The following is an 11,400-nucleotide window of genomic DNA, read 5'->3' on the forward strand; positions in this document are numbered from 1 at the left end:
GTGCACATTACTAGATTGTTGTTAATTTGTGACAAGGAACATCATGTAATTATTCGAAGTCTAGAATATTGGTAAAAAGTCACCAACGGGTCGACGGTCAACCTTTTGAACCGTCGGTCAACATTTCGGTCAAATGTCAACATTTTGGTCAACGGTCAATAAACTCAAATTTTAGTCTTCGGTTATCGAGACATGGACTTTTTAGTCAACGGTCAACAACTTGGACCTTTTCATTAAAAGTCAAACGAAAGTCAAACTTTGGTCAAAGTCAAAAAAGTCAAACTTTGGCCAAAGTCTTCAAAAAAGTCAAACTTCAAATAAACAAGGGAATTGTTTGGATACTAAGGGTTCTATGAATCACTTAGCGAATACTTATAGCGCTTGTACGATTTAGGCACTAGAACAACTTTGACTTAATCGGTTGACTTTCAGTTTGAACCGCATTCGAGGTGAGTTTCACTACCTAACTTTTTACTTACTCCTTTTGGGGGGAAAGCATGCAACATACAAACTTTTTGGATAATTGTAGACTTTTTAATACCTCATGTGTACATAGCGCACTTAAACTGAAGTCCTCCATGCACATTGGCCCGTTAACAATTGTACATTGGCTCGGTAAAGAAAGGTAGTACTACTGGGTTTGACGAACCCCCTCGGGGCTCTCGGTTGAGGGAGTCGCCGGGCGTTTCATTTACTAGGAACGCAATATGCACTAGTCTTATATTAGACTCCGTGGGTGGCAAACAAACGAACAAGTCAGCCTCGGTCACAATGGAACTCACACTAATGTAACATGATTGCTAGCGTAATTAAATAGCGGTATTACTAATGCATACATTATCCATGCTTTATTACTTACAACGCTTACTTACTAAATGGTTTTTTTTTAACAAACTTGTTTTCAAACTCAAACCCTTGAACTCACCAACCGTTGTGTTGACCCGTTTTAGCATGTCTTTCTCAGGTGTTTAAGGTGCACGTGCGAAGTTGAAATGAGTCTAAGATGCATGGATCCCACTAAGCATCGAATTATGCTGGGAGTCTTTAATGAAATGTTATGTCTGGGCGTCTTGACACGCACTCTGGGTTTTTAAGTGTTTTTTCATAAATTATACACTTCCGCAAATGTAACAACATTATTGTAAATGTACTTACCTCATTTATGATGAGTAATAATATTTAAATATTTTCAATTATAAATTGGTTGTTCGTTATAACACATGGCTAGATCCTGGTATGTAACGCACCCCACGGTAAAACCCCGTTAGTCGAAAATTGAGGGTGTGACAGATTGGTATCAAAGCCATTGGTTATAGTGAACTAGGTTTGTTTTCAAAAACCAGTCTATAACCATTTTCAAAGCTTTGTGTCAGTACTAACACTTACAAACCCAGACAAACATTTCATTCATGCATGCACTGCATATGTGTACGCGTCGTATTCGCACCGCATTGATTTCGCACTTAGCTTCTGCACTCATTTGTGACAAGCATATTAATCATGCATTTGCATACACATTTATTCTATACTTGGGGTACGTAGTATGTTAGTACATAACCACTTAACTTTATAATGCCATACGAGTTGTCGACATCATCCACAACATTATCCTCGGATAAGGAGCACGCCGCTCTTGTTGTCACGTCGGAACCTTCACCCATTCTCACATCATTGGAGCCGAGGAAATACCGGCTTGAATATAGCAACGACATCATCGAGAATGATGAGTCATCTCAGGCCCTTGCACGGGCAACACCAAACGAGTATAACCTCTTCAAGAGTTGGGTATGTCGGAAGTTCTCGGTATCCTTACTTAGCTATTTCTGAGGAGTGTTGAGAAGATTTCAATCTCCCTTAAGTCATATCATGTCAAATTCTTGACTCAACATTACAGAAGACACCATTTTAAAACTCAGTCACCCCATTCACTCTTAGTTTTCAGGTAAATGGCTATCCCGTATGTCCACAAGTGGTTAACAGGACCAAACACATTTGATAATACATGTCCCTCCAACTTATAAATTCCGACATAATTTTAAGTGAAAGAATTTAAAAGAAAACAAAACCACATCGCAATCGCCCCAGATGCTTTCAATCTTTAGGTGAATGGCTATCCCGTGAATCTATGAATAGATCATAGGACCAAACATATACAAGTATATGTCCTTCCAACTGAAGCAACCGACATAATTTTAAGCAAGAGTAAATAGGCAACCTTTGAGAAGAAAAACACAAATTTTTTTTAATAAACACACACACTCTTTTTGAATTTTAATTTTTTTCTCCCCCTTAATATGTGCAAATTTATAAAATATGTACAGATTTATTCTCAGAAAGACTCAATCCTCGAAACGAAACATTTTAAGAAAACTCACAAGCACATTAAATTTGGTTGTTCCGACCGGTTTAGTGAATAAGTCCGCCACGTTATTATCAGTGTGAACTTGCTCAAGATGAATCAATTTCCGGCCGTAATAGTCGCGAATAAAATGTATTTTAATATCGATTTGATTGGTTTTTGAGTGTTGAACCGGATTCTTAATGATTGCGATAGCAGCATCATTATCACAAAAGATAGGAGTGTCAAGAAATTCCAAACCGTAATCCAGCAGTTGATTTTGTATCCAGATAACCTGTGAACAGCAAGCTGACGCAACAACATATTCAGCCTCGGCAGTTGATGTAGATACTGTTTGTTGCTTCTTGCATTGCCAGGAGATGAGACGATCGCCTAAAAACTGGCAGCCGGCAGATGTGGATTTCCTGTCTATGTCATCTCCACCATAATTGCTATCAGCAAAAGCATAAAGATCAAAATCTCAGTTTTTGGGATACCAAAGACCTAACTTCGGTCTTTGAGAAAGTATAGCAGCAATTAAATGAGAAAGTTTAGGGTTAGCCTGGAAGCGGACACATTGGCAGACAGCGAGCATGATATCAGGATGACTGACTGGTGGTGAGATACATCAGGGACCCAATCATCGATCTATAGTACGTTTGATCGACGGGACTTCCTTCAGGATCAGAGGACATGTGAGGCCTTTCCGCCATAGGAGTGGTAGCATTCTTGGAATCTTGAAATTCAAATTTAGCTAGCATGTCTTCAACATACTTTCCTTGATGCAGCAAAATTCTCGTAAAACTCTGACGAACCTGCAACCCCAAAAACGTTGTCACTAAGGAACAAAGTTTGATCAATGGTTCCTCTTTTATAACCATGACCTAGAATATGAGCCGTCAACATAGCATACCATGCCCGAGGAGCCTGATGAAGCCCATACAACGCTTTATATAACTTGTAGACATGAGTGGGATTCTTAGACTCTACAAACCCCGGTGGCTGATCCACATAAATCTCTTCTTTAACTTCGCCATACAGAAACGCGGTCTTAACATCCATCTGATACACTGTGAAACCCATGAATGACGCATAAGCCAGAAAAATCGAATGGCCTCAAGTCTAGCTATTGGAGCATAAACGTCAGTGTAATCTAAACCTTCAACCTGTCGAAAACCACGAATGACGAACCGTGCCTTGTTTCTAACAATAACTCCTGTGTCATCTTGCTTGTTTCGGAAAACCCATCTCGTGTCTAGAACTTTCTTTCCCACTGGCAGCTCAACCAATCTCCATACCTTCAATTTATGAAACTGATTTAACTCTTCATGCATAGGATCCACCCAGCTTGGTTCTTGAAGAGCCATTTCCACCGGTTTCTGACTCAATTTGAGAAATAAAACAAGAAAAACAAGCAGCTGTTTATGTGTCCTGTCTGACTTCTGGTGGACACGCCTGTTTCTAGAGAACCAATGACGTTCTCAATTGGGTGATTTCGCTGATTTTTTGATAGAATTGATTGTTCGGGAAAACGCCGGTAGAGGGTAGGTTTGACATATTTTCATCAACTCCAGTGAGAGAATTCTTCCATCCAGAGGTCACCGTACTATGTGAGTACGAGGTGCTGGCGACATATTCATTCAGAATAACATCGGGAATCAAAGTGCTCCCGAAAATTTGACGAATATGACTCTCCCCCTCAACAATTGGAGTCTTTTCTGAAGAGATTGGTGAGGACACAGTTTCAGTAACATCTTCTGATTGACGTTCAGACACAGGTGGAGTGATATCAAGAGATTCTGAGAGATCATCATCCAACACTGGAGATATATGAGACACGACATGTAGATCTTCCTTCTCAGCATCTACGGTAGCACCATTTGAAGTTTCTGTGTTAGTAACCGGAAGCACATTGAACGGTTCGAAGAGTTCATTGAAATCGAATAGCCAGTCAGGACCAACACGGGCATCAGTCTCGTTCTCTTCCAATCAACGAACATCATATTTTTATAAAATCTGCTTGATTGACTTATTGTAGACTCTGTAGGCAGTATGACGAGCATAACCAACAAAATAACAGTCATCAGCTTTGGCACCAAATTTTGGAGTATACTCAAGATTCAGTAGAGTACATTTTTTTTTTTGGTAAAGGGTTTTACCCGGTTAAATTCATTCCACACAACCAACAAAGTACAAGTAATATGACAAAGTGCCATATTAGTTCTCATGTATGACATGCCATACAAGAGTAAGCAAAACCAAAACCACCAAACAATGGTAAACACTGCTAAAGCCTACACAAGAACCAAAGAAACAGACATAACAAAAACAAATCAACCATTATCATCAATTTGGTGGGAAACTCCTCTCGGAAAATGCCAATCTTCGAGAACCTGATTGACCCGTTCAGAAATCTTGAACTTTAGTGTCATTAGCTTTAGGCGAGTACCCTTAATGATTTCGTCAGCAACAATCTTTGGAGTCTTCAAAGAGTTCCTGAAAAGCCGGTTATTTCGTTCCTTCCAAATTACGTAAACCGAAGCCCCAAGTAACAGCCGATTAATAACATTATCAATAGAGTTGGACATTCCAAATTGAGACACATATTGAAGAATATTCGCCCAACCATTCATGCACCCCTGAAACTTACCTTTCATTTTGACAATACTCCAAACCTCAGAAGAGAACTTACACTCAAAGAAGAGATGATTTCGAGAATCCGGCTCTCCATTACATAAAAGGCAGCAATACAGGTTATGATTTGGATACCCACCAATTTTCCACCCCATTACACGATTCTGCGTGCTTAATCTATCATGAAGCACAATCCACAACATAAAGGAGTGTTTTGGAACACATTGAGAGAACCAAACAACATGCATCCAAGAAACTTTATCAGCCGGTATTCGAAGAAGTTGCCATATTCCTGAAGCCGAGATATTCGTTGAAGTCTCATTCTCATCCATTACCACGATCTTGTCCCTTTTTTTCCGGATAAATACTCACCTCCTTTAAGTTCGAAAGAATTGGGAATCTCGAAATCCAATCAGGCGGCCATCCCCAGTTATTATGATGAACAACATCATTGACACAGGTCTTTAAAGTCAAACCAGCCCCATGTATTGCTCTCGGGTTAATATAATCACTTAAAGGACATAAATCATCCCATTTATCATACCAAACTGAAGTAGATCTCCCATTACCGATTTCATGCCATATAAGTAGATCTCCCATTACCGATTTCTCCCATGTAGAGTACATGGGCAACCAAAAGCTCTAAAATGGACTTGTAGACTATCACCCGATTCTGAACATAGCATGCCGTATTTATAGCTTCTGCCCAGAAGAATAATGGCAATTTAAGATCACACAACATGGTCCTTGCCTCCTCGATAAGAGTCATTTTTCTCCTTCAGCCACACCATTCTGGTGCGGTGTCCGAGCTGAACTGTACTTACGAAGCACCCCTCCCTTTTTTGAACAAAAATAATTCAACGAAGCATTCTTGAATTGTTTACAATTGTCGCAACGAATGCCCTTCAACTTCAGGTTAAGCTGATTCTCCATAAGCACCACGAACCTCTTGATCAGTTCTATAGTTTCACTCTTATTTGACAAGAAAAACACTTAAGTAAAAAGTGAGTAGTCATCAGTAATAACGAGACAATCAGAGCTGCAAGAGAGACTCAGAACATGAACTAGACCAAAGAGGTCCATATGTGTGACACCCGGCATTTTCAAGTTAACTCCGTTAACTAAACCCAGTTAAATCCTGTTGACTGTGTCAGTAAACTCCGTTAGTTCTGTTAACTAAGTTAACGAACTCTTATACATGTAGTGTCATGTATGCATACATTGAGTTAGTCTTGTCGTTGGTGACCTAAGTGAGGGTGACTAGTTATTAATAACTAGAATAATAAACTTGTCACACATGCTATATGTTATAATAAATTTGTCACACATGATATATTACATATATTATATGTGATAAATGTAATTGTGTTACATGCTTAAGATGATACATGATTAGTTGTTGCATACCCATATGTTGTAAGAGATTGAACAATTAAATAACATAGCATATAATATATTACATGATAAGTAACAAAAGAGAAGTGCATAACATATGATTGCTAGGAAGTGTTTATAATAAAATGTAACAAGTCACAAATTAAATAAAATAAAGTTATCAAAAGTTTAGTCAAATTGATGATGACTTAATGAGGGTGTAAATGAAGGTGTAATGATGAGTAAATAACAATGAAGGTTAAAACTTTCTTTTCTTCATTTTGGCCGTCCATATCACATCACACACATACACATTTTATTTTTCTAAAACACTCTCAAAACATCATAATCAAATTGGTGATTCTTGGATCGATGAGTAAATAACAATGAAGGTTAAAACTTTCTTTTCTTCATTTTGGCCGTCCATATCACATCACACACATATACATTTTATTTTTCTAAAACACTCTCAAAACATCATAATCAAATTGGTGATTCTTGGATCAACTAGTGATATAGCATTGATCAAGCAAGTAGGTAAGTATGTTAATATCTATTTTGTTTATGTTTCTTTGATTTGGGATTGTGGGATTGAGTATCCAAGCACATGAAATCATAAGAAATTAAAATATGATCAAGTTTGATGGTTTTAAAAGAAATTGTGTGTCTTGTCATAAAAGAAAATATGGAAACCTTTTGTACATAAATATTATTTTATAAATCAGTAAAATGATGAAATACACGAGATTTTGTTATAGAAAATAGCTCCTTGATGATTAAAGATCATAAGGATATAAGAATCATGATTTTTCTGACTTTTGGTTTGAATCTGCTTGTTGACAGATTCTGTGTTTTAGATTGTAGATTGAATAACTTGATGATAAGTTGGTATTTATGATTGATTTTTTATACTATGATTAAGTACATTGAATCTAGTTTTCAAAAATTCAAGAATCATAATTTTTGGACTTTGTTTGACTAGTGTTTATTAATTAACCAAATCGGGTTGCAATCCTGATTGAAAGAGAAATTTTCTGAGCTGTGTTGTAAATTATATAACATGAGATTTAAAATAGATATGTGGGTGATTCCACTTCTGGAATGTTATAAATTTATGTATGAATCTAATCCAATTGGTCTTGTATCAATTGGAAAAATATATAATTTTTTTCAAATAATTTTGTATTGCTGTGTCAAAATAGAGACTGAAATTAGGTTATGTTGTAGAGTGTGAATATTCTGTATATTTTTGTGAGTTGGAAAATTTTAAGAAAAATATATGTTATACCTAATGCCTGATAGAATATGTGTGAATTATTTGGTAGTTTAATCACAAATTTTGGTTGGTTGGAAAAATCAGTTTTGATGATTGAAAACTTGTTAAGGATGATCAACATATTGGTTAGTAAAAATAATTGTAATTTGTAATAGATTGATTGTGGTAAATTGAATTTTGACTTCATGGGTCAACTTAGAACTATTCGACTAAGTGGTTAGTCTTACATGTGAAGTGTTGAAAGTGGTAGAAGTTAGACTTAGTCATATGATTGTATGAAAGGTGGCTAAGTGCACATTACTAGATTGTTGTTAATTTGTGACAAGGAACATCATGTAATTATTCGAAGTCTAGAATATTGGTAAAAAGTCACCAACGGGTCGACGGTCAACCTTTTGAACCGTCGGTCAACATTTCGGTCAAATGTCAACATTTTGGTCAACGGTCAATAAAACTCAAATTTTAGTCTTCGGTTATCGAGACATGGACTTTTTAGTCAACGGTCAACAACTTGGACCTTTTCATTAAAAGTCAAACGAAAGTCAAACTTTGGTCAAAGTCAAAAAAAGTCAAACTTTGGCAAAAGTCTTCAAAAAATTCAAACTTCAAATAAACAAGGGAATTGTTTGCATACTAAGGGTTCTATGAATCACTTAGCGAATACTTATAGCGCTTGTACGATTTAGGCACTAGAACAACTTTGACTTAATCGGTTGACTTTCAGTTTGAACCGCATTCGAGGTGAGTTTCACTACCCAACTTTTTACTTACTCCTTTTGGGGGGAAAGCATGCAACATACAAACTTTTTGGATAATTGTAGACTTTTTAATACCTCATGTGTACATAGTGAACTTAAACTGAAGTCCCCCATGCACATTGGCCCCTTAACAATTGTACATTGGCTCGGTAAAGAAAGGTAGTACTACTGGGTTTGACGAACCCCCTCGGGGCTCTCGGTTGAGGGAGTCGCCGGGCGTTTCATTTACTAGGAACGCAATATGCACTAGTCTTATATTAGACTCCATGGGTGGCAAACAAACGAACAAGTCAGCCTCGGTCACAATGGAACTCACACTAATGTAACATGATTGCTACCGTAATTAAATAGCTGTATTACTAATGCATACATTATCCATGCTTTATTACTTACAACGCTTACTTACTAAATGGTTTTTTTTAACAAACTTGTTTTCAAACTCAAACCCTTGAACTCACCAACCGTTGTGTTGACCCGTTTTAGCATGTCTTTCTCAGATGTTTAAGGTGCACGTGCGAAGTTGAAATGAGTCTAAGATACATGGATCCCACTAAGCATCGAATTATGCTGGGAGTCTTTAATGAAATGTTGTGTCTGGGCGTCTTGACACGCACTCTGGGTTTTTAAGTGTTTTTTCATAAATTATACGCTTCCGCAAATGTAACAACTTTATTGTAAATGTACTTACCTCATTTATGATGAGTAATAATATTTAAATATTTTCAATTATAAATTGGTTGTTCTTTATGACACATGGCAAGATCCTGTTATGTCACGCGCCCCACGGTAAAACCCCGTTAGTCGAAAATTGAGGGTGTGACAGATTGGTATCAAAGCCATTGGTTATAGTGAACTAGGTTTGTTTTCAAAAACCAGTCTATAACTGTTTTCAAAGATTTGTGTCAGTTTTAACACTTACAAACCCAGACATACATTTCATTCATGCATGCACTGCATATGTACGCGTCGTATTCCCACCGCATTGATTTCGCACTTAGCTTCTGCACTCATTTGTGACAAGCATATTAATCATGCATTTGCATACACATTTATTCTATACTTGGGGTACGTAGTATGTTAGTACATAACCACTTAACTTTATAATGCCATACGAGTTGTCGACATCATCCACAACATTATCCTCGGATAAGGAGCACACCGCTCTTGTTGTCACGTTTGACCAATAACTTTCAGAAAACCTCATTGAAGATGTGCTCAAGTGGGTATGTCGGAAGTGAGTCTCTTATCTATCTACCATCTTGAGTATCCTAAACTTGCTAGCCATACTCCACTCCAAACTTGAGTCTCGGGTGAGACACACCTCTTTGAGGAAGACTCCTGAAGGCATTTTTTTATAGAAATTCATTGGCATTGAGATGCCATAATTTTCATTCCTGAGCCACGCCCTCATTTCATTAGTGGATGCCATAAACATCTTGCTTATGGTACACTTGAATATGCTTACTTCGTTGCTATATTCAAGCCGGTATTTCCTCGGCTCCAATGATGTGAGAATGGGTGAAGGTTCCGACGTGAGATGCCATACTCCAAAATGATGAGTCATCTCAGGCCCTTGCACGGGCAACACCAAACGAGTATAACCTCTTCAAGAGTTGGGTATGTCGGAAGTGAGTCTCTTATCTATCTACCATCTTGAGTATCCTAAACTTGCTAGCCATACTCCACTCCAAACTTGAGTCTCGGGTGAGACACACCTCTTTGAGGAAGACTCCTGAAGGCATTTTTTTATAGAAATTCATTGGCATTGAGATGCCATAATTTTCATTCCTGAGCCACGCCCTCATTTCATTAGTGGATGCTGCTGGAAGAGTAGATTGACTGTTCAACTGAAAACATCTTGCTTATGGTACACTTAAAGTCTATTCTGACTTAGAGGGAAAAAAATGCTTACTTCACTTTATTACTAGCTTATGTCTAAGTCATACTTAGATTGCATGTTTGCTTCACAAACATGTATTCTTCTGCCATCTGTAAAGCTGAACTCTTAGTGTGTTCGACTCGAGTGAATACTCGGATAATCTATTCCCAACCAAAGTTTTGGGTGAAACTCTGAACTAATATATGTACGATCAATAAAAAGTCTTTTTTCTCACATTTTCATGATTAGTATCATTTTGTACTTGGCAATCCAAACTATGGGACAACTTGACACATGGTGGGAGGAATTGGACTAATCGTGTTAACCGAATTATTATTTTGGGTGCACACTTAATAATAATTTATGGTGCATATGAATCCTGATGAATCCTATAGTGCGGTCATAGTCCGTGAATCTCAAACCTAAGTTTCCACCATTCTTGGAAGCTCTCTTAACTCGTCCAACACTAGTAGAAATTGTATAATATGTTCTATAACCGGTAGAAGCGACTAGCCGATTGAAGATGGATCCTCATAAAATTTGATGTTTTAGTTACCAATATGCAAGTTATTTTGGCAAGCTTAAGATATCTTTTCCAAACCTTTTATGAAAATAATCTGAATTCAAACCTCTATAGCGTTTCATGGCAAGACCTCTAACCCAAGTGTATATGCGAAGTTTTAAGAACCTCTTGTAAATTGGAATACCTTATGCACGGATGGAACCGTAACCCTATAACAAAACTCTTTGAGATATATCTTCTTTAACACCCCTCTTTGGCTAACATTCTCAAAAACAATTTTAATCACTCGCCTCATCTTGACCCCGTGAACTAGCTACTAGTATGGTCCTACCTCAACTCTCATGGAAATCAGTAATTTAGTTATGTAACCCTTCAAAAAGCGTTGAATCTTCCTCTCGACCCATAGCTCTAAAGACAACTCCCTAACGATTGGGGAATTCCCTATGCAACTTTTCCTTGAAAGTTATTGGCCCCAGAGCAATGATTCTTAATCGTCTGAAGTGACGCCTTGATCGTATGTGAAGGCTGATGGTGTAACTCATCTTATGTGCCTATAGTAACAATAAATAGGTTTTTGATACAATCCTCCAGCACTGACTCTTCCTAGTTTGAGTGAAA

The 11,400-nt window shown here is 37.5% G+C and overlaps 1 long non-coding RNA gene across 1 annotated transcript; it reads right to left on the reverse strand.

The window, feature by feature from the left end:
* Positions 1-1,335: 1,335 nt before the first annotated feature.
* Positions 1,336-10,849, reverse strand: LOC143636080 (uncharacterized). Its single transcript, XR_013154183.1, has 2 exons — positions 9,983-10,849; positions 1,336-1,770 (listed from the first exon to the last, which is right to left on the reverse strand). It is a non-coding gene; the product is annotated as an uncharacterized LOC143636080 (long non-coding RNA).
* Positions 10,850-11,400: the final 551 nt, after the last annotated feature.

The sequence above is a fragment of the Bidens hawaiensis genome, unplaced genomic scaffold, assembly GCF_021521415.1.
Source record: "Bidens hawaiensis isolate Kalapana, Puna unplaced genomic scaffold, B.hawaiensis_p1.1 tig00000566_1, whole genome shotgun sequence".
In the NCBI taxonomy this organism is placed as follows: Eukaryota; Viridiplantae; Streptophyta; class Magnoliopsida; order Asterales; family Asteraceae; genus Bidens; species Bidens hawaiensis.